Below are 25,374 nucleotides of genomic sequence, written 5' to 3'. Positions count from 1 at the left end.
CCCCCGTCGCCAGTGTCACTAATAAGCGATAATTTTTCCGATCGCTGTATTAGTGTCACAGGTGACGCTAGTTAGGCAGGTAGGTATTTAAGTTCGCCGCAGCTTTTTATAGCGTCAGGGACCAACATATACTACCGCATAAAGGTTTTAACCCCCTGATTGCCCCCTAGTTAACCCTTTCACCAGTGATCACCATATAACTGTTACGGGTGACGCTGGTTGGTTAGTTATTTTTATTTATAGTTTCAGGGCACCCGCCATTTATTACCTAATAAAGGTTTAACCCCCTGATCACCCGGCGGGTGATATAAGTTTGAGGGTCAGATAGGGTCTGCGTCGCCCCAGGCAGCGTCAGGTTAGTGCCAATACCGCTAACACGCAAAGCATACACCTCCCTTAGTAATATAGTATCTGAACAGATCAATATCTGATCTGATCAGATCTATATTAGTGTTGCTAGCAGTTTAGGTTTCCCAAAAACACATTGTTAGCGGGATCAGCCCAGATACCTGCTAGCACCTGCATTTAGCCCCTCCGCCAAGCCCAGCCCAGCCCAGCCCAGCCCACCCAAGTGCAGTATCGATCGATAGATCACTGTCACTTACAAAACACAACACACATAACTGCAGCGTACACAGAGTCAGGCTTGATCCCTGCAATCGCTAACAGTTTTTTTTGTAGCGTTTTAATACAGTCGCTGACAGCCTAGGTGCTTTTTTACCTGTGAGTCTCACTAGTGTACCACAAAATTTAGAGCCCAAAATGGCAAAGCGAAGGTACACTAGTGAAAAGGCCTACACGTTTCTGAGCATGACAGATAGTGAAGAGGATGTCACTCATCTGTCAGAGTCAGGCTCAGAATACGATCCTGTAGAGGACAGCAGCTCCATGAAAGATAGCTCTGACGACGGAGATGAGGTCCCTGTTAAGGGCAGGCATACCCGATCCCGAACTTCTTCTGTTGTTGAGGTGCAGGAACCGCAGGTCCCTCGTATGGAGCAGAGACGTACTAGAGCCGCTCATCCTTCTGGTGAACTGGCAAGCACCAGCGGCCTAGTACACCCTGGACGTACATCCAGCACTGCAGTAGCACGTGGTGACGTGGCGAGTCCCATAAGTGCAGTTCAAGCTGGCGAGGTGGCAAGCACAAGTAGTGTCCCGCTGCCACCAAGACGAAGACAAAGACAGGCCCGTCGTACCCATAGTGCCCTTCCTGCAGAATTCGCCAATCCTGATTGGGTGCCCACCACTTCTGCAGAACCCGTACTTCCCCCATTCACTGGCCAACCTGGCATTAACGTGGAAACAGTTGATTTTACGCCACTTGATTTTTACTCACTGTTTTTCACCGAAGATCTCTATAGATCTATTGTGGACCAAAGCAATTTGTACGCTGGTCAACACATCGCCACTATTCCCCGGTCCGCCCTTGCCAGACATTGGAAACCAATTACGGTTTACGAATTTAAGATCTTTCTGGGCCTCCCTCAACATGGGCATAACCAAAAAGAGTGAGTTGCGGTCATGTTGGTCCACTGACCCAATTCACCATATGCACGTGTTCTCTGCTTCCATGTCCATGGCACGATCCGAACAGATTTTGCGGTTCATGCACTTCAGCGACAATGAACTCTGTCGTCCTCATGGGGACCCTGCATACGATCGGCTCTACAAAATTTGGCCCCTCATAAACCACTTCAACCAACGTTTTGCAGACTTGTTTACTCCCCATCAAGTTGATGAGTCACTGATTAAGTTTTCTGGTCGCTTGTCATTCAAACAATACATTCCCAACAAGCGTTCCAGATACAGGGTCAAGGTGTATAAGCTCTGTGACAGGGCCACAGGCTATACACATAGTTTTATGGTTTATGAGGGTAAAGATAGTCACGTAGAGCCGGAGAACTGCCCTGACTACATAGGAAGCGCTGGCAAGATAGTGTGGGACATGGTGTCACCCTTATTCGGAAAGGGGTACCATTTATATGTGGACAATTATTACACAAGCATGCCACTGTTTAGTCACTTGTTTGATCAGCAGATTGGAGCATGTGGCACAGTGCGACCTAATCACCGGGGCTTTCCCCAGCGGCTTGTAGATTCTCGTCTTAGGCTGGGGGAGAGAGCCTGCTTGCGGTGTAATAATTTGCTCGCTATGAAGTGGAGGGATAATAAGAATGTTTTCGTTCTTACCTCCCTTCATGCAGACACGACGGTCCAAATTCATACGGCGACTGGTGTTGTGGAGAAACCCCTCTGTGTCCACAAATATAACCAAAATATGGGAGGGGTGGACCTCAATGACCAGTTGTTGGAGCCATACCTAGTTGCCCGTAAGGCCAGACGCTGGTGCAAAAAAGTGTCTGTTTATTTATTCCAATTGGCTATGCTGAATGCTTATGTGCTACACAAAGCTTCAGGACGGACTGGATCCTTCCTTAAATTCTAGGAGGATATCGTCAGAGCCCTTCTGTATCCAGACGGTGCTCTACCTCACCTTCCCCAACCAAATGCAGTAAGCCGGCTGCATGAGAGGCATTATCCTTATGTCCTCCCGCGTACCCCTACCCAACGAGCCCCCCAAAGAAAATGTTGTGTCTGCAGAAAGCGCAGATATAGGCGTGACACCCGTCATTATTGTCCCCTCTGTCCTGACAATCCTGGTCTTTGCATTGGTGAATGTTTTGAATGCTACCATAAACTAGTTGAGTTTTAGAGTAGGGTACAGCATTGCACAGGCTAGGCACATGTTCACAGGGTCTCCCAAGATGCCATCGCATTTTGAGAGACCCAAACCGCTGGAACCGTTACAACAGAACTGTTAAAGTTACATAAAAAAGTGTAAAATAAATAAATAAATAAATAAAAGTTGTCGTTTTATTGTTATCTCTCTCTCTATTCTCTCTCTATTGTTCTGCTCCTTTGTAATGTATTCTATTCTGCAATGTTTTATTGATAACCATTTTTTGTTTTCAGGTACGCCATTCAGCTGTAGCGTGGATTTATTTATCTTGACAGCAACAGCGTTTGCTCCCACGATACATAAAGCCTTGACTCCAGCGCTGTTGGAGGTGATTTCACCACCACAGTTAAAAAAAAGAGCATATATGCCGAAGCATGGGGGCAGCAGGGGTGGAGGAGCGATTTGCTCCTACCTTTTGCGGGTGGATGCCCCCATGCTTCGGCATATATATATTTTAGGCACAGGTTGCGTTAAATGTTTTTTTTTTTTGCTATATTTTTTTTTGTATTTGCTTTGCAGGTATGGTAAGTCCTACTGTTATACTGTAATGTTACTTTGTTTTATTGTTAACCATCATTTGCTTAGCAGGTACGCCATTCAGCTGCATCGCGGATTTATTTATCTTGACAGCAACAGCGTTTGCTCCCACGATACATAAAGCCGCGACTCCAGCACTGTCGGAGGTGATTTCACCACCACAGTTAAAAAAAGAGCATATATGCCAAAGCATGGGGGCAGAAGGGGTGGAGGAGCAATTTGCTCCTAACTTTTGCGGGAGGATGCCCCCATGCTTTCGGCATATATAAATGGTGCATGTATGCCCACCATTAGAAGTGGGTGGATGAAGGGAGGTATTCTAATGGTGGGCATACCCACCGATCAATATATTTTTTTCATTCAGCCCACAGGCTGCATGAAAAAAAAATTACAATATATGCCCAACCAGTTCCAGCAACGTACTGGTATGTTGCTGGACTTTGAGTGCTTATACCAGAATGATGCCTGCAGGTTTAGGTATCATCTTGGTATCATTCTTTTCAGCCAGCGGTCGGATTTTATGTAAAAGCAATCCTAGCGGCTAATTAGCCTCTAGACTGCTTTTACAAGCAGTGGGAGGGAATGTCCCCCCCCCACCATCTTCCATGGTTTTCTCAGGCTCTCCGGTCCCAACAGGGAACCTGAGAATGCAGCCGGTGGTTCCGCCAGCTGACCATAGAGCTGATCAGAGACCAGAATGGCTCCAATCATCTCTATGGCCTAAGAAACCGGAAGCCACGAGCATTTCATGACTTAGAAATGCTCGTAGGGTCTGATCTAGGGTCTGATAGACCCTCATTTTTTCAAAAAAGAGTACCTGTCACTACCTATTGCAATCATAGGGGTTATTTACATTCCCTGAGATAACAATAAAAATGATAAAAAAAATATATAAATGAAAGGAACAGTTTAAAAATAAAATAAAAAAGCAAAAAAGCTAAATAAATAATAAAAACAAAAACAAAAAACAAAACAAAAACACCCCTGTCCCCCCCTGCTAAGGTGCAACGTCGAACGCAAGCGTTGGTCTGACGTCATATGTAAACAGCAATTGCACCATGCATGTGAGGTATCACCGCGAAGGTCAGATCGAGGGTACTAATTTTAGCAGTACACCTCCTCCGTAAATCTAAAGTGGTCAACTGTAAAGGCATTTAAAGGTTTTTAAAAATGTATGTAATTTGTCGCCGCTGCACGTTTTAAAGCATGTCGTGTTTGGTATCCACTTATTTGGCCTAAGATCATACTTTTTATTTCATCAAACATTTGGGCAATATAGTGATTTTTATTGCATTAAAATTAAAAAAAGTGTGTTTTTTCCCCAAAAAATACGTTCGAAAAATCGCTGTGCAAATACCGTGTGAAAAAAAAAATGAAACACCCACCATTTTAATCTGTAGGGCCTTTGCTTTAAAAAAAAAAATACTTAATGTTTGGAGGTTCAAAGTAATTTTCCTGCAAAAAAAAAAATGTTTTTCATATAAACAAAAAGTGTCAGAAAGGTCTTTGTCTTCAAATGGTTAGAAGAGTGGGTGATGTGTGACATAAGCTTATAATTTTGTGCATAAAATGCCAGGACAGTTCAAAACCCCCCCAAATGACCCCATTTTAGAAAGTAGACACCCCACGCTATTTTCTGAGAGGCATGTCGAGTCCATGGAATATTTTATATTTTGACAAAAGTTGCGGAAAAAATACATTATTATTATTATTATTTTTTTTTTTTTTGCACAAAGTTGTCATTAAAGGATATATTGCTCAAACATGCCATGGTTATATGTGAAATTACACCCCAAAATACATTCTGTTGCTTCTCCTGAGTACGGGGATACCACAAGTGTGAGACCTTTTGGGAGCCTAATCGTGTACGGTACCCCAAAATCCAAGCACCACCTTCAGGCTTTCTAAGGGTGTAAATTTTTTATTTAATTCCTCACTGCCTATTACAGTTTCGGAGGCCATGGAATGCCCAGATAGCACAAAATCCCCCCAAGTGACCCCATTTTGGAAAGGAGACACCCCAAGCTATTTGCCGAGAGGTATGGTGAGTATTTTGCAGACCTTGATTTTTGTCACAAAGTTTTGAAAATTGAAAAAAAGAAAAAAAATATACAATTTTCTTTTTTTTCTTCATTTTCAAAAACAAATGAGAGCTGCAAAATACTCACCATGCCTCTCGGCAAATAACTCCGTACTCGGGAGAAGCAGCAGAATTTATTTTGGGGTGTGATTCCATATATGCCCATGGCATGTTTGAGCAATCTATCCTTTAGTGACAACTTTGGGAAAAAAATAAAAAATAAAAAAAAGTTTGTCATATTCCCGCAACTTGTGGCAAAATATAAAATATTCCATGGACTCAACCTGCCTCTCAGAAAATAGCTTAGGGTGTCTACTTTCCAAAATGGGGTCATTTTGGGAGGGTTTGTGCCATCTTGGCATTTTATGGCCTTCAAAACTGCGATAGGTAGTGAGGAGTGAAATCAAAAATTTACACCCTTAGAAATCCTAAAGGTGGTGCTTGGTTTTCGGGGCCCCGTACGTGGCTAGGCTCCCAAAAAGTCCCACACATGTGGTATCCCCGTACTCAGGAGAAGCATCAGAATTTATTTTGGGGTGTAATTCCACATATGCCCATGGAATGTGTGAGCAATATATCATATAGTGACCATTTTGGGCAAAAAAAAAAGTTTGTCATATTCCCGCAACTTGTGGCAAAATATAAAATATTCCATGGACTCAACATGCCTCTCAGCAAATAGCTTGGGGTGTCTACTTTCTAAAATGGGGTCATTTGTGGGGGTTTTGTGCCATCTTGGTATTTTATGGGCTTCAAAACTGTAATAGGTGGTGAGGAGTGAAATCAAAAATTTACGCCCTTAGAAAGCCTGAAGGCGGTGCTTGGCTTTCGGGGGCCCTGTACGCAGCTAAGCTCCCAAAAAATCCCACACATGTGGTATCCCCATACTCAGGAGAAGCAGCAGAATTTATTTTGGGGTGTCATTTTACATATGCCCATGGCATGTGTGAGCAATATATCATTTAGTGACAACTTTGTGAAACAATATAAAAATAAATAAAGTTTGTAATTTTCCCGCAACTTGTGGCAAAATATAAAATATTCCATGGACTCAAAATGCCTCTCAGCAAATAGATTGGGGTGTCTAGTTTCTAAAATGGGGTCATTTGTGGGGGTTTTGTGTCATCTTGGCATTTTATGGCCTTCAAAACTGTGATAGGTAGTGAGGAGTGAAATTACAAATGTATGCCCTTAGAAATCCTGAAGGTGGTGCTTGGCTTTCGGGGCCCCGTACGCAGCTAGGCTTCCAAAAAGTCGACCACATGTGGTATCCCCGTACTCAGGAGAAGCAGCATAATTTATTTTGGGGTGTCATTTTACATATGCCCATGGCATGTGTGAGCAATATATCATTTAGTGACAACTTTGTGAAAAAATATAAAAATAAATAAAGTTTGTAATTTTCCCGCAACTTGTGGCAAAATATAAAATATTCCATGGACTCAAAATGCCTCTCAGCAAATAGATTGGGGTGTCTAGTTTCTAAAATGGGGTCATTTGTGGGGGTTTTGTGTCATCTTGGCATTTTATGGCCTTCAAAACTGTAATAGGTAGTGAGGAGTGAAATTACAAATGTATGCCCTTAGAAATCCTGAAGGTGGTGCTTGGCTTTCGGGGCCCCGTACGCAGCTAGGCTTCCAAAAAGTCGACCACATGTGGTATCCCCGTACTCAGGAGAAGCAGCAGAATTTATTTTGGGGTGTCATTTTACATATGCCCATGGCATGTGTGAGCAATATATCATTTAGTGACAACTTTGTGAAACAATATAAAAATAAATAAAGTTTGTAATTTTCCCGCAACTTGTGGCAAAATATAAAATATTCCATGGACTCAAAATGCCTCTCAGCAAATAGATTGGGGTGTCTAGTTTCTAAAATGGGGTCATTTGTGGGGGTTTTGTGTCATCTTGGCATTTTATGGCCTTCAAAACTGTGATAGGTAGTGAGGAGTGAAATTACAAATGTATGCGCTTAGAAATCCTGAAGGTGGTGCTTGGCTTTCGGGGCCCCGTACGCAGCTAGGCTTCCAAAAAGTCGACCACATGTGGTATCCCAGTACTCAGGAGAAGCAGCAGAATTTATTTTGGGGTGTCATTTTACATATGCCCATGGCATGTGTGAGCAATATATCATTTAGTGACAACTTTGTGAAAAAATATAAAAATAAATAAAGTTTGTAATATTCCCGCAACTTGTGGCAAAATATAAAATATTCCATGGACTCAAAATGCCTCTCAGCAAATAGATTGGGGTGTCTAGTTTCTAAAATGGGGTCATTTGTGGGGGTTTTGTGTCATCTTGGCATTTTATGGCCTTCAAAACTGTAATAGGTAGTGAGGAGTGAAATTACAAATGTATGCCCTTAGAAATCCTGAAGGTGGTGCTTGGCTTTCGGGGCCCCGTACGCAGCTAGGCTTCCAAAAAGTCGACCACATGTGGTATCCCCGTACTCAGGAGAAGCAGCAGAATTTATTTTGGGGTGTCATTTTACATATGCCCATGGCATGTGTGAGCAATATATCATTTAGTGACAACTTTGTGCAAAAAATATAAAAATAAATAAAGTTTGTAATTTTCCCGCAACTTGTGGCAAAATATAAAATATTCCATGGACTCAAAATGCCTCTCAGCAAATAGCTTGGGGTGTCTACTTTCTAAAATGGGGTAATTTGGGGCGTACTCAGAAGAAGCAGCAGAATGTATTTTGGGGTACAATTCCACATATAACCATGGCATGTGTGAGCAATATATCATTTAGTGACAACTTTTTGTAAAAAAAAAAATAATTATTTTTTTTGTCATTATTCAATCGCTTGAGGCAAAAAAATAAAATATTCAATGGGCTCAACATGCCTCTTATCAATTTCCTTAGGGTGTCTACTTTCCAAAATGGGGTCATTTGAGGGGGGGGGGGTTTGTACTGCCCTGCCATTTTAGCACCTCAAGAAATGAGATAGGCAGTCATAAACTAAAAGCTGCGTAAATTCCAGAAAATGTACCTTAGTTTGTAGACATGACAACTTTTGTGCAAACCAATAAATATACACTTATTGACTTTTTTTTTTTACCAAAGACATGAGGCTGAATACATTTTGCCTTAAATGTATGACTAAAATTGAGTTTATTGGATTTTTCTAATAACAAAAATTAGAAAATATCATTTTTTTTCAAAATCTTCGGTCTTTTTACGTTTATATCGCAAAAAAAAAAAAATCGCAGAGTCAGTCAAATACCTTTAAAAGAAAGCTCTATTTGTGGGAAAAAAAGTACGCAAATTTTGTTTGGGTACAACATTGCATGACCGCGCAATTACCAGTTAAAGCAGCGCAGTGCCAAGTTGTAAAAAGACCTCTGGTCATTGACCAGCAAAATGGTTCGGTCTGAAAGTGGTTAAAATGATAAATTCAACAGATCTACATACAATCCCAGATGGTGTAACAACCTATCTACTATATCAAACACATATAATATCTAATCAATATGAAAGTACGCCATTTAACTGCACTCTCTAGATGCGATCCTGCATCCAGTTTTTGATACAGTCACATACAATCTCATCAATGCCAAAACAACAATAATTTGCAAATTAACCACCTCAATACAGTGCACTTATACCCCCTTCCTGACCAGACCAATTTTCAGCTTTCAGCACTCTCACAGTTTGAATGACAATTACTCAGTCATGCAACACTGTACTCATATGAAATTTGCGTCCCTTTTTCCACACAAATAGAGCTTTCTTTTAGTGGTATTTAATCACTAGTGTGTTTTTTCATTTTTTTGTGCTATAATTAAAAAAAAAACTTACATTTTGTGAAAAAAAATCCTTTTTCTTTGTTTCTGTCATAAAATTTTGCTAATTATTAATTTTTCTTCATAAATTTTGGCCAAAATTTATACTTCTACATGTCTTTAGTAAAAATAACCCAAATTAGTGTATATTATTTGGTCTTTGTGAAAGTTATAGAGTCTACAAACTATGGTGCCAATCACTAAAAATTGATCACATTTGATCAGGAATTCAGTACATCAGGTGTATCTAATTTCTTGAGACACTAACAAGTCAGGAAAGTACAAATACCTGCTAAATGACCCCTTTTTAGAAAGTAGACATTCAAAGGTATTAAGTAAGTAGCACGGTGAGTTTTTTTAAGTTGTCATTTTTCCCCACAATTCTTTGCAAAATGAAGATTTTTTTTAATTATTTTTTTTTTTTTACAAAATTGTCATATTATCAGGTTATTTCTCACACACAGCATATGCACACAACAAATTACACCCCAAAATACATTCTGCTACCTTTCCCGAGTATGGCGATACCACATGTGTGAGGCTTTTACACAGCCTGGCCACATACAGAGCACCAACATTGAAGTAGTACCTTCAGGCGTTCTACGAGCAAAAATGACACATCTCATTTCACAGCCACCTATTACACTTTTGAAGGCCCTGGAGTACCAGGACAATGGAATTGCCCATAAAATGACCCCATTTTGGAAAGCAAACACCCCAATGTATAATCTGTGAGGCATAATGAGTCTTTTGAACGGTTCATTTTTTTCCAGAAGTTTTTGTAAAATGTGGAAAAAATAATTTTTTACACAAAGTTATCAATTTATAAGATATTTCTAACACATAGCATGTATATAGCAAAAATTACACCCCAAAACACATTCTGCTACTCCTCCCGAGTATGGCGATACCACATGTGTAGGACTTTTACACAGCCTGGTCACATAGAGAGGCCGAACATTGAAGTAGTAACTTCAGGCGTTCTAGGAGCATAAATGACACATCTCATTTCATTCCTACCTATCACACTTTTGAAGGTCCTGGAGCACCAGGACAATGAAAATTACCCTTAAAATGACCCCATTTTGGAAAGCAAACACCCCAATGTATATTCTATGAGGCATGGGCTGCAAATAGGTACTCGGGTACTCTGATGGGCTGCAGATAGGTACTCTGGTACTCTGATGGGCTGGTGACAGGTACTTGAGTACTCTGATGGCCTGGTGACAAGTACTTGAGTACTCTGATGGCCTGGTGACAGGTACTCAGGTACTCTGATGGCCTGGTGACAGGTACTCGGGTACTCTGATGGCCTGGTGACAGGTACTCGGGTACTCTGATGGCCTGATGACAGGTTCTCTGATGGCCTGGTGACTGGTATTTGGGTACTCTGAAGGGCGGTGATAGGAAAACAGATACTCACATGGACTGTGACAGGTACTCGGGTACTCAGATGAACTGTGACAGGTACTCAGGTACTCAGATGAACTGTGACAGATATTCAAGTACTCAGATGAACTGGGACAGGTACTCAGATGAACTGTGACAGGTACTCCGGTACTCAGATGGACTGGGACAGGTACTCGGGTACTCTGATGGGCTGTGACAGCTACTCGGGTACTCTGATGGGCTGTGACAGGTACTTGGGTACTCAGATGGACTGTGACAGGTACTCGGTTGCTCTGATGGACTGTGACAGGTACTCGGGTTCTCTGATGGGCTGTGACCAGTACTCGGGTACTCGGATGGACTGTGATAGGTACTCGGGTACTCTGATGGACTGTGAATGAATGAATGAAATACTTGTATAGCGCACAATGCGAACTGAATCGCCTCTAGGCGACAGGTACTCTGATGGACTGTGAGTGACAGCTACTATGATGGGTGGTGACAGGTCCTCTTTATTGGGGGGGCAATCAGTGTGATTGGCGTGTACACTGTAAGCGGTAACGAGATGTTACCACAATCTCCTCCTCACACACGATTGGTGTATGAGGAGGAGAACCCGGTAACATCTCGTTACTGTGGTTTGTTTACATTTAGTGATTAAAAAACAACACAAGATACTAGCGCTTTAAAAGATACTGGTGTGTCCTTTTCAGTTCAGTCTGTAGTGTTCATTAAAATAAATTCAAACAGTTTTTATCAAAGCAAGATGTTTTTTTTTTAAAGTTATCTGAGAAAACAGTACTTGAAATTTGCTGAAAATCCAGAAAGGTTGCTTGCTGTCCTTAGAGGATAGGGGATGCATGTGCACAATCACCTGCGGCAGCAGCTTCTTTAGAGTGAAGTCATCTCATGAATAGGATACCAATAAAAGAATATATAGAAGAGCGCCAAATCAGTAAAAAGTGCATTTATTTTATACAATCAATAAAAGTCTCACTTACATCCATAATTATTATTATCATCTGTTTCATAGTCAAATCACTGTTCCCTTTCGCTGGTGCTGTTACTCGATGAATCCTCCTCCACAGCGTGCTAGGGGAAGCTCCGCTGTGTTCTGTGATGCACAGACACACAGACTGGCTCGTAGACAGCGTGTGATGTCAGCCGGGGGTACCTGAGAGCACAACGCGTTTCTGAGCTTGCAGTGGGCTGCTCTTAAATAGGAGAGTGAATAGATAATGACAGACAAGATAGCAATTAACCCTATAATCGATGCAAGCAGGTTGAGAGAGTTATACTAATGATAATACTATGGCAAGTGAATAAAATATATGGTAACGAAGGTGAACTTAAAAAAGGTGAAAAGTTTTAGAGAAGAGTTATATATATATATATATATATATATATAGGGAACAAAGAATGTATGTATAAAAGAGTTGTGAAAAAATGAAGAGAAATGAAAAAGACAATGTGAAACGATCACAGCCGATCACATGGGTAAACAGCCAGCCAATGGCTGTTTACCAGTGTCGGTGACGAGCAGTGTTCCCAGGAACACGCTGCCACTGACGTGCACACGCAGCGCGCTCACAATCGCATGCACACGCCGTGCACAGTGGGGGTGTAACCATCTGTGAGCGGCCGTGACTTCATCACGGTCAATCACATGGTGAACAGCCATACCCAATGGCTGTTCACCCCCTTCGGTGGCGGTGTCTCCGTGACACGCCGCCACTGAAGGAACAGGGATGCATGTGCACAATCGCGCGCATTCCCTGTTTAAATGGGAGGACGTCATATGACGCCCTCCCGACACAAGAGCTGCGCTGCCTGGCCGTCATTTGACGGTCGGCGATCGCCAAGTAGTTAAGAATGTATTGGGTACTGTATCAAATGCTTTAGCAAATTCTAGATACACAATATCCACAGAACTTCTGCCCTCCTTCTATCCAAAATATAGCTCATCTTCTCATAGAATATGAGATTTGTCTGTCAAGAATGGCTCTTCCATGTTGGTTACTACTAATGATACTATTTTCATCAGCAAATTCTTGGATATATATATGGATATGTTAGGCTGACTGGTTTTTGGTTTCCAGGAATATATCTTGGACCCTTTTTGCATATTGGTACCACGTTTGCTTGTCGCCAATCAGCTGGTACCATTCCAATTAGAAAACTATCCTAAAAAATTAGGAATTATGGTCTGGCTATCACATGGCTCAGTTCCTTTAGAAATCTTGGGTTTAAGCCATCCGTTCCTGGTGGTTTGTTCACATTAGATTTTACTAGTCTTTTTTGAACACTAGTCTCTTTCAGCTACAAGGGTACATTCAATATACTGTTATTAACATTACTATGTTGTTTATTATACTCCTCCTTTTTACTCATATAAACTGAGGAGAGGAATGTATTTAATACAGTTGCCTTCTCCTTTTTGCTTGTGATCAACTTCCTCTGACCATCTTTTATGGGGCCAATATGTTTTGACCTAGCCTTTTTACTATTATTATTATATGTGACATTTTTTTTTAGGTTTTTCTTGCTGTCCTCAGCAATGGGTTTCTGAGCCCTGATAGCATGTTTGCACTTCATATGCCGCATACACACGATCGGAATTTTGGTCGGAAAAAGCTCTGATGGTTTTTCCGATGGGATTCCACTCAAGCTGTCTTGCATACACACGGTCACACCAAATTCTGATCGTCAAGAACGTGGTGACGCACAACACATACGACAGGACTAGAAAACGTAAGTTCAATACCCAGTGCGCCACCCTTTCAGCTACTTCTGCTAATCTCGTAATCTCGTGTTTATCTCGTGTTTATCTCGTGTTAGTAGAAGTTTGGTTACAGACAATTTGCACTTTTCAGACTCGTACTTATTATGATCGTTTTACTGCTGTTCATTTTGTGCTTCTGGGTTTCTATCTGGTTTTCAGTGCGTATAGTCAGTTTGTTTGTGGGGGCTTGGTGTTGGGGTTCTTACTTTGACCCAAGTCTAGTCCATGAACAGGGTGGGGAGGAGTTCATGGACCAAGAATTGATTACTCCAATGGGACCAATTCTCTCATATGCCTTTGCTACGGGATGATTTCAGGAATTTTCTCCAAATGACAGACCCCATTTTTCCCCCTGTTTGTTGGCTTTGCTCACCTATTATATTAGCAGGCAGGACACCTGCATGTGGCAAGCCATCACTCCCAAGCAGAGGCTAGTCGCCACCTTGCGTTGCTTGGCGACTGGGAGAAGTCTACAGGACCTCAAGTTCTCTACAGGCATCTCTCCCCAGGCTCTGGGGATCATTATTCCAGAGACCAGTTCTGCTATTATTCAGGTGCTGCAGAAGGACTATATTAGGGTAAGTTTTATCCTTTAACATCACATTATATGTATTTAATGTATGCTAATGTTTTGTATTTCTTTCATCATTCAATAATTACCCTGATTCTAATATGCTCTGAATGTCCCCTTTGTCCTCATGCATGCTGGAATCTTTTATCAATGCTCCTTTGTTGGCCTACATGCATATTTGCCTTCACAACCTCCCCATCATGCTATCCTGGGCCTAGCCTAGTCACTTAACAATGTATTTTGTCAACTCCATTGTTGTGCTTTACCCTAAACACTCCCTATAATGTGTACAATTGTTATTGTTGTCCCAAAAATTTTGACAATGGGCCATCAAAGGGGGTGAGGAATCTAATAAGTGGACCTTACATTTTTTGTCTTTAAATACGCATTAACCACTTAAGGACCAGGCCTCTTTTTCAGACTCGGTGTTTACATGTTTAAAACAGTTTTTTTTGCTAGAAAATTACTTAGAACCCCCAAACATTTTATATTGTTTTTTTTCTAACACCCTAGAGAATAAAATGACGGTCATTGCAATAATTTTTTTTCACACCGTATTTGCGCAGCGGTCTTACAAGCGCACTTTTTTTGAAAAAATTCACTTTTTTGAATACAAAAATAAGACAACAGTAAAATTAGCCCATTTTTTTTATATTTTGAAAGATAATGTTACGTCGAGTAAATTGATACCCAACATGTCACGCTTCAAAATTGTGCCCGCTCGTGGAATGGCGTCAAACTTTTAGACTCAAAAATCTCCATAAGCGACATTTAAAAAATTCTACAGGTTGCATTTTTTGCGTTACAGAGGAGGTCTATGACTAGAATTATTGCATATTGAATGTAAACATCCCTTGTAATAGAAAAAAGCATGACAGGTCCTCTTAAATATGAGATCAGGGGTCAAAAAGTCCTCAGATCTCATATTTGGACAATGCAATAAAAAAATAAAATAAAAAAAAAGTCATTTGAAAAAATTACATTAAAAAAAATATACCTTTAACCACTTTAGCCCCGGAACAATTTTCAACCTAAGGACCAGAGGTCTTTTTACAATTTCGCACTGCACTGCTTTAACTGGTAATTGCACGGTCATGCAGTGTTGTACCCAAACAAAATTTGCGTCCTTTTCTTCCCACAAATAGAGCTTTCTTTTGATGGTATTTGATTGCCTCTGCAATTTTATTTTTTGCGATATAAATGGAAAAAGACTGAAACTTTCGAGAAAAAAATATATTTTCTACTTTTTGTTATAAGAAAAATCGAATAAACTCAATTTTAGTCATACATTTAGGGCAAAATTTATTCAGCCACATGTCTTTAGTAAAAAAAATGTCAATAAGCGTATATTTATTGGTTTGCGCAAAAGTTATAGCGTCTACAAACTAGAGTACATTTTCTGGAATTTACACAGCTTTTAATTTATGACTGCCTATCTCATTTCTTGAGGTGCTAAAATGGCAGGGCAGTACAACCCCCCCCCCCCAAAATGACCACATTTTGGAAAGTAGACACCCCAAGGAAATTGCTGAGGGGCATGTTGAGCCCACTGAATATTTTTTTTGTCCCAAGTGATTGAATAATGACACAAAAAAAAAAGTTTACAAAAAGTTGTCACTAAATGATATATTGCTCACACATGCCATAGTTATTTGTGGAATTGCACCCCAAAATATATTCTGCTGCTTCTCCTGAGTACGGGGATACCACATATGTGGGACTTTTTGGGAGTCTAGCCGCGTACGCCCCCCGAAAACCAATCACTGCCTTCAGGATTTCTAAAGCCGCGTACACACGTAGCGGTATGTCCGACGTACTTAGTCTGGCGGACTTCCCGCCAGACTGTCCGTCGGACTTTCCGAACGGGCTACTTGCCCACACACGGCACTTTTTGAGCGGACTAATACGGCGTACTAAGTCCGCCGTACTATCCGCCCTACTTTTGAAATGAACGAACTCGCCCACACACGCAGAGGAAAGTCCGCTCATTTCGAGTGGGTCTCCAGGTAGGCGGGGCCCGCGAAGGAGACGTCACTGGCCCCGCCGCCTGGTATGGACTTAAAGGGGAACCCCAACGCCGAAAAAAATCGGCGTGGGGGTCCCCCCACCAAGTCCACAACAGACCCTTGTCCGAGCACGCTACCCGGCCGGCCAGGAAAGGGGGGCGAGCGAGCGCCCCCCCCTCCTGAGCCGTACCAGGCCACGTGCCCTCAACATGGGGGGTGCCTTGGGGAAGGGGGGGCCGCGCGGCCCCCCCACCCCAAAGCACCTTGTCCCCATGTTGATGAGGACAAGGGCCTCTTCCCGACAACCCTGGCCGTTGGTTGTCGGGGTCTGCAGGCGGGGGGCTTATCGGAATCCGGGAGCCCCCTTTAATAAGGGGGCCCCCGGATACCGGCCCCCCACCCTATGTGAATGAGTATGGGGTACAATGTACCCCTACCCATTCACCTGTAAAATAAAAGTACAAAAAAAACACAACACACGAGATAAAATACTTTATTGCACAGCTCCAGGGGTTTTCCGTCTTCGGGGGTCTTCTCGCCGGACTCCCCCGCTATCTTCTTGTAGCTCTTTTGCTAGCGGAGGAGTCCGGCTTTCTTCCTTGCCGCCGGCCTCTTCTTCCGACTTCGGGGGTCTTGTCCCCCTCTTCGGTTCTTCTGCCGGGCCACCGCTCCTTCTTATAGCTCTTTTACAGGCGGTGGCCCGGTCTTCTGTCGCCGCCGCCGCCGCCTTCCGTTCTTCTTCTTCTTTTTCTTCTCCAGGAGATGTTGACTGGACGATCTCTCCTGCCGCAATGCCAGGGACGCGCTGCGCTGCCACTTATATAGGGACAAGGGGCGGTGTCACATGGGTTTATGTCACATGGGTTGGTGTCATGGTGACCCCGCCCCCTTACGATGTCACAGTCCCGGAGGATGCTGGGACTGTCGCCATGTGACATCAACCCATGTGACATAAACCCATGTGACACCGCCCCTTGTCCCTATAAAAGCGGCAGCGCAGCGCGTCCCTGGCATTGCGGCCGGAGAGATCGTCGAGTCAACATCTCCTGGAGAAGAAGAAGAAGAAGAAGAACGGAAGGCGGCGGCGGCGGCGACAGAAGACCGGGCCACCGCCTATAAAAGAGCTATAAGAAGGCGCGGTGGCCCGGCAGAAGAACCGAAGAGGGGGACAAGACCCCCGAAGTCGGAAGAAGAGGCTGGCGGCAAGGAAGAAAGCCGGGCTCCTCCGCTAGCAAAAGAGCTACAAGAAGATAGCGGAGGAGTCCGGCGAGAAGACCCCCGAAGACGGAAGACCCCCGGAGCTGTGCAATAAAGTATTTTATCTCGTGTGTTGTGTTTTTTTTGTACTTTTATTTCACAGGTGAATGGGTAGGGGTACATTGTACCCCATACTCATTCACATAGGGTGGGGGGCCGGTATCCAGGGGCCCCCTTATTAAAAGGCACCCCCCCATGATGAGGGCACGCGGCCTGGTACGGCTCAGGAGGGGGGGCGCTCGCTCGCCCCCCCTTTCCTGGCTGGCCGGGTAGCGTGCTCGGACAAGGGTCTGTTGTGGACTTGGGGGGACCCCCACGCCGATTTTTTAAGTCCATACCAGGCGGCGGAGCCAGCGACGTCTCCTTCGCGGGCCCCGCCTACCTGGAGACCCGCTCAAAATGAGCGGACTTTTCTCCGGGCGGGAAAAGTCCGCTCATTTCAAAAGTACGGCGGACTGGCATACACACGGCCGGATTGTCCGCCGAAATGCGAGTCCGGCGGGAAGATTGGAGTGCAACACGGCATTCTAAGTCCGCCGTACTTTCGGGTCAAAAAAGTATGCCGGAGGCTTCACACGGGGGGATTGTTTGGCGGACTTGAGTTTGCCGGACTTTTCCACCAGATTGTTTGATCGTGTGTATGCGGCATTAGGGTGCAAATTTTTGATTTCACTCCTCAATACCTATCACAGTTTCGAAGGCCATAAAATGCCAAAATACCACAAAACCCCCCCACATGACCCCATTTTGGAAAGTAGTCCATGAAATATTTTATATTTTGCCACAAGTTGCAGGAATATTACAATTTTTTTTTTTTTTGCACAAAGTTGTCACTAAATGATATTTTGCTCACACATGCTATGGGCATAAGTCAAATTACACCCCAAAATAAATTCTGCTGCTTCTCCCGAGTACGGAGATACCACATGTGGGGGACTTTTTGGGAGCCTAGCCACGTACGAGACCCCGAAAACCAAGCACTGCCTTCCGGATTTAAATATAAAACGCTACCAAATAAACTGTTAGCGATCGCAGGGATCAGGCCTGACTCTGCGATCGCTGCAGTTATGTGTTTAGTGTTTTGTAAGTGACAGTGATCGATCGATACTTCACTTGGGTGGGCTGGGCTGGGCTGGGCGGAGGGGCAAAACGCAGGTGCTAGCAGGTATCTGGACTGATCCCGCTAACAATGCATTTTTTTGGAACCCTAAACTGCTGGGGACGCTAGTATAGATCTGATCAGATCAGATATTGATCTGTTCAGATTCTTTACCACTACGGGAGGTTTATGCTTTGCGCGTGGGTTTTAGCGGTACTGGCACTAACCTAGCGCTGCCTGGGGCGACGCAGACCCTGAACCTAAAACCTAATTGATATCACCCGCCGGGTGATCAGGGGGTTAAACCTTTATTGGGTAATAAATGGTGGGTGCCCTGATGCTATAAAAAGCAAACTAACTAACCAGAGTCACCCGTAACACTTATATGGTGATCACTGGTGAAAGGGTTAACTAGGGGCAATCAGGGGGTTCAAATTTTTATTAGGTAGTATATGGGGGTCCCTGGCGCTATATAAAAACCTGACGGGGAACCTAAATAATTAACTGGCTAACCAGCGTCACCAGTGACACTTATATGGTCATCGCTGGTGAAAGGGTTAACTAGGGGCAATCAGGGGGTTAAAACCATTATTGGGTAGTATATGGGGGTACCTAGCGCTATAAAAACCTGGAGGTGAACCTAAAAAAATAACTAGCTACCTAGCGACACTAGTGACACTAATGCAGCGATCAGAAAAATTATCGCTTAGTGACACTGGCAAAAGGTGGTGAAAGGGTTAACTAGGGGCAATCAGGGGGTTAAAACAATTATTGGGTAGTATATCGGGGTACCTAGCGCTATAAAAACCTGGCTGTTAACCTAAAAAAATAACTAGCTACCTAGCGGCATCAGTGACACTAATGCAGCGATCAGAAAAACGATCGCTTAGTGATACTGGCAAAAGGGGGTGAAAGGGTTAACTAGGGGCAATCAGAGGGTTAAAACCATTATTGGGTAGTATATCGGGGTACCTAGCGATATAAAAACCTGGCGGTGAACCTACAAAAATAACTAGCTACCTAGCGACACTAGCGACACTAATGCAGCGATCAGAAAAATTATCGCTTAGTGACACTGGCAAAAGGGGGTGAAAGTGTTAACTAGGGGCAATCAGGGGGTTAAAACCATTATTGGGTAGTATATCGGGGTACCTAGCACTATAAAAACCTGGCGGTGAACCTAAAAAAATAACTAGCTACCTAGCGACACAAGCGACACTAATGCAGCGATCAGAAAAATGATCGCTTAGTGACACTGGCAAAAGGGGGTGAAAGGGTTAATTAGGGGCAATCAAGGGGTTAAAAACATTATTGGGTAGTATATCGGGGTACCTAGCGCTATAAAAACCTGGCGGTGAACCTAAAAAAATAACTAGCTACTTAGCGGCACCAGTGACACTAATGCAGCGATCAGAAAAACGATCGCTTAGTGACACTGGCAAAAGGGAGTGAAAGGTTTAACTCTAGGGGCAATCAGGGGGTTAAACCTTTATTGGGGGGTGGTAGGGGGCTACCCTGGACCTAACACTAACTGCGCTGACACTTTTTTCTTTTACAACTGACACTGAATGCAGTGATCAGTAAATAAATGATCACTGCAATCAGTGACACTGTGACTGGGAGGGAGAGGGGGGGTGATCGGGGGGGGGGGGGTTGTGTGCCTATGTGTGCCTACATGTCAGTGTAGTGTTGGTGCACACTTACTTTCAGTCTTCTCCTCGTAGTCCGGTCAAAAAGACCGCCCGAGGAGAATGACATCACTTCCTCCCTGCCTGTGTTTACTATACACAGCGGGAGGAAGCTTCTCATTCGCCAGGAGCGATCGAGAGGGGATGGCCAGAAATCAACGGCCGTCCCCTCATCCCGGATCGTTCCTCAAGCGAACCGGACCGCCGCATCCAGCGGGAGGGGGTCCGATCGGACCCCCCACCCGTTGGAAGGCAAGCACGTACATGTACGTGCTTGTGCCTGTACATGCCATTGTGATGACGTACATTGGTATGCGGCGGTCCTTAAGTGGTTAAGAGGTATGGGAGGAAATTACGTTTTGACATCGCTTCCGCCCTCCTATGGTATAGAGACGAGTGGGGGTCATCTTAGCCTCACTCGTCTCTATACCCAGCTAGGAAGAGGACCCGATATGCTACCAATATCTCCGGTAAGTGGTGGGGGGGTGGCACCTCTCCTGCCGCCAATAGCGGTGATCTCACTGCAAACCCGCCGCGGAGACTGTTATCGTACAGATGACCGGCGCCTGAAGAGATGATATCTCGGTTGTGGCAGCAGCTGCTGCCGTTACCGAGATATCCCTCTTCAAAAATAGGACGTACATCGGCGTGCGATGGTCGTTAAGTGGTTAAAATCAATGTTATACTGATGTTGGCCAAGAATGTTTGTATCCAATCTGCTTGCAATTTTTATGTGCAAAATTAAAAAAAAAATTCTGTTTTGACTCCACAGTTTCCTTCAATGCCAAAGAAATGGCTGTGGTATCCCACTTTGCCCATCATTGGGACTTTCCCAACTGTGGAGGGGCAATAGATGGGAAGCATGTCCACATCGTCCCACCACCCCATTCTGGGTCATACTATTTTAACTATAATGAGTTTTATAGTATCGTGTTGATGGCAGTGGTCATATGAGTTTCTCTATGTGGACATGGGGAAAAATGGCCGAATGTCAGATGATGGAGTCTTTGCCCAGACCGAGTTCTACGGATGTTATCAGAGCGGTGGCTTGGGATTGCCACCTGTGGAAGAGAACGTCGAAGGACTTCCGTTTGTTTTTAATGCTGATGAAGCATTTGATCTGGCCTATCACATGATGAGGCCAATCCCCCAGAGGACCCTCACCCCGGAGAAGAGGGTTTTTAATTACCGACTGGCCAGAGCCTGAAGAGTTGTGGAGAATACCTTTGGCATAATGGCCAGCTGGTTCCGTCTATTTCTAATGGCAATAAACCTGGCGGAGTACCAACTGAACCACATTGTTTTATGCTGCTGCATCCTGCACAACTTCTTAAAAAGAAATGCTCCAAATTATATAGCCTCAGTTGTGCCTGAAGCCGCACTTTGTGAACTAACACTGATGGCTGTCTGTCCTGGCTTGCCCCCTCCCCCCCAAAGCGCTCTGAAGTGCGTGAAAAATATGTGGAATATTTTACGGGTAGTGGGGCCATTGCTATGCCAGATAATTTATAAATATTTTCGAAAAAAAAAAAATTGATATGATAAAATCTTGATTTGGATTTACTGTTTGTGTTTATTTTATCTGTCTCCTAGGTTCTCCTAGTGCACTTGTAGTGCCAAGTGGTTTTAACATTATTTAAATAACACCCATTGTCACTGTAAACACCAACTTAATACAAAAAGTGTTATTGAGCATTGAAAGAAGAAGCCACACATTGTTGAGTAGAAAGCCTTTTACTCCGTGCACATTCACATGTGCATTATAAAACATTTGGTGGGTAAAAAAACACATACACAACTCTGGAACTTACAAAGTTCAACATTGCAAAAATGAAGGCAATATCAGGCATTATAGTGTGAAAAAGGTCTTGATCTTGCCTTCATCAGATGGGGTGAAATCACCCCTGTAACAGCCAAATTTAGAAGATGCACACAAATTGTGAGTCGAAATGGGGATTTCCTTTCTGATCCCATACCTAATGTCAACATGTGCTATCTCCCATCACGGGGGATCAAAGGACATGTTTTGGGGGTGCAACCACTTCCTCTCACCTACTAGAGTTGGGAGGAAGGGGTTGCACCTACAAAACGTGTACATTGAAATCTCCTGATGGCAGATAGCACATGTTGACACACTGTGTGCATCTTCCAAATTTAGCTTTTAAACTGTATTAAAACTTTACATAAAATTATTAACAAAAAAAAAAATGGAATCTATTTAGGATTTCGATTCTCCCTAGTACATCAATCATCAGGGGCGGACTGACCATTCGGGCACTGCCCGAGGGCCCCATGCTACTAAGGGGCCCCACCAGGGTTGCCAGCCTCAATAAAACCAAAAAATCTGTGGTTTTTTTTTTTTAAATCCCAAGATTATAGCTGCCCCACCTCTCCAGTACCTGTGTGTGTGTGTGTGTGCGTATATACTGTGTGGCCCCATAATCTATTGCCCAGGGGCCCCATGATCTCCTATTGCCCGGGGGCCCCATGAGTGTCAGTCCGCCCCTGTCAATCATGTTCTTCAGTCTTTGTTCAATCTCCATGTTTTTTTCTTTGATAAGGTCCAAATCACAACTACAAGACATTATTTCCTGGATAAGCCGTTGTGCACTGTCACTGGTGAAATGACTCGATTTTGGTTCCACAACCTGCACAGCACCTAAAATAAAAATACACACCTTGTATTATAAATATGCAGGCATACATCTATTACCTGAATCTGTAGTGTCAGACACTGACCTGTTGTGGTGCCAATTTCAAGCACTTATTCTACCTCTCCTTCCTCCACATCCTGAGGCACCACAATCCTCTGCTCCCCATCTTCCTGAGGTGTGGTGTTACTGGTGTCCTCAGACAGACCAAGTCTTTTCTCCCCTATGAGAATGAAACAAAAGAAATACATAGCACAGATATTTGTGGCCAGAAATATGAATGTGAAACATTGCTTGGAAGTGGGATACAATTGTCTGTTTGGGCAGAGTTTCAAGTTGAAGACATGATTAATTCCCTTAACCAAGCTGGAATACTTAACTTATTTGGACAAGTTTTACACATGGAGACACCTCAAGTATCCATTGGAGCACCTGTGTGGGTCACCCTAAAAAATGTGGTCTGGTGTCCCATACTAGTGCTCCTGAATCCAGATGTGTAAACAGCTGCTGAATGTCCTCTCCTTACATTACACTGAATCAAGTTTGCAATTTATTCTAGTTTCAAAGACATCTAGACAACAATGTCCTAAACTTGAATGTATAGAAGAAGAACAAGACTCTGGATAGCCGCACTCCGGGTTGAGTAAAAATAAGGTGCCTTTATTTCTTCAAATGCAAGTGCAAAACTCCATTGAACAACACATCACAGCAAAGGGAAGCAAAAATAATTTTTGAACAAGGTGCTGACGCGTTTCACGCTACAAACAGCGCTTACTCATAGCTATGAGTAAGCGCTGTTTGTAGCGTGAAACGCGTCAGCAACCTTGTTCAAAATCTTTACAGAATCTTTACAACTTTTGTCATGATTTTGGCCTTTCATAGATTGGGGTTTGGGTATGGTCCATTCTTCCCATCAAAGTCAGCCCACTTTAATACGTGGACCATCTCCACCATCTCATCAAAGGACATATTGGAGGCCTTAAACCTCCTCCTGGATTGGGACGTTTTGGCCTCCGGGCTTTCCTCCTCCTCGCTACTAATAGTACTGACCGCCTGCTGTGTCTCCGCCATGTTCCTCTCCCACTGCAATGAAAGCGATGGGACGGGGAATCTTCGATAAAGAATGCCAGGGACGGGTGACGCGGGTGGAGTTAGATTAGTAGAGTTTAGCCTGATATTTAGTGTTTTTGTCTTGTGTTTTGTTTTGCAGCAAATATGAAACAATTCAAGGACCCTGAATTCATGGGCCACTTCATAGACAAATACAGGGATATGTGAATTTTGTGGGAGGTTAAAAACCCCTTATATCGAAATAAACCAGCTAGGAAGGCATCGCTGGAGAAACTGCTGGAATATGTGAAGACGCAGGTCCCCGACGCAGACATCGTGTTTGTGGATAAGAAAATTGGTAGCTTGAGAAGCACGTATAGGAAGGAGCTTAATAAGGTCCAGGCTTTCATGAGATCAGGAGCTGCAGCAGAGGATATGTATGTACCCAGTCTGTGGTACTACAGCAGGATGCGGTTTCTGGAAGATCAGATGGAAGCCAGGGAATCACTTTCTACACTTCCATCCACCCTTCCCTCAACCCTAGCTGTGGCTTCCGAGAACCAACCTGGGTCTTCCATCCTGGAAGAAGTTGAGGAGCTCAGCTGGAGCCAGGTATAGTTTTTTTTTAACATATTTATTGTCTGAAAATGATTGTTGTTAACTAGATGATATTCTTGCTAACAAATTAATGATTTAATAAAAAGTGCCCTGTAGCCTCACTCAATCCCAGGTGAAGGACATTGCATACTCTATACTTGTCTCTTCCCATAGTTATCTAGTTTATAAAACCCTACTAGGCACACTGATATAAAGTTACTTATGAAAACACACACTGCTGCTAGTAAAACACTATCTTATTTATTTTCCAAGAAATTAGGAAAGCTAACCTAAAGTATTAAAAAGACATTACAATATCACAAAGCATACAATCAGAACATATAATACAAGAATATGAAAGATACTTATCATACGGTCCTCCGTGAGACTTTGCTGCAACAGCTAGGCTCAGACCAGGAGAGGGCCTTCACCATGAGGTTTATACGCCGGAGCCATTACCCAGAGTAGGCCTCAAGATGGCCGAATCATCAGGTTAGCAGAACCACAGCCTCATGAGAGGCTGTGTGCCGTGAACAGAGAGAGAGAGAGACAGAGCTCCCTGTAACAACCCTTTTTACAATCACACACCATCCAAACCGCATCCTACTGCCAGTCCCATTTGCTTTGGACCAATCAGTATTCACATGACAGCCCTCCTTATATTACGGAGTGTCCTGCCATACTTGGCTTCTGGGGACAGTATTGCAGTCTATGTGCCCTAAAAGGCGCATACCACCCTTCTTCAGACACGGCTCCAATTGAACAGTCCATAACTGTCTTAACGTGTGTGGCTCCCCAACATGTGTTCCGGAACCAGTACCTATGGAACAGTCCTTAGCTGTGTAACGTGTTGTGGTTTTCAACATGTGCTTCAGAAACAGCTCCCATGGAACAGTCCATAATGGTCTTGCCGTGTTGTGTTTTTTAACATGTGCAGAAACAGGTCCTATGGAGCAGTCCATAATTGTTTTACCGTATGGTGCTTCCCAACACGTGCCGCTTTGCCACTGAGTGACACACCACCATCATTCTTCAGCGACAGCTTCCATGTCACCCTTCTGTACCTTCGGTATCTTCAGGACGGCAGTACAGGCAAGTGGTGTCCATTCATTCACCATTCACCAGCACAC

Source organism: Lithobates pipiens, unplaced genomic scaffold, assembly GCF_037356315.1.
Source record: "Lithobates pipiens isolate NorthernLeopardFrog02 unplaced genomic scaffold, aLitPip1_a1.2 Scaffold_8, whole genome shotgun sequence".
NCBI lineage: Eukaryota > Metazoa > Chordata > Amphibia > Anura > Ranidae > Lithobates > Lithobates pipiens.
This window is presented reverse-complemented; position numbering follows the sequence as displayed.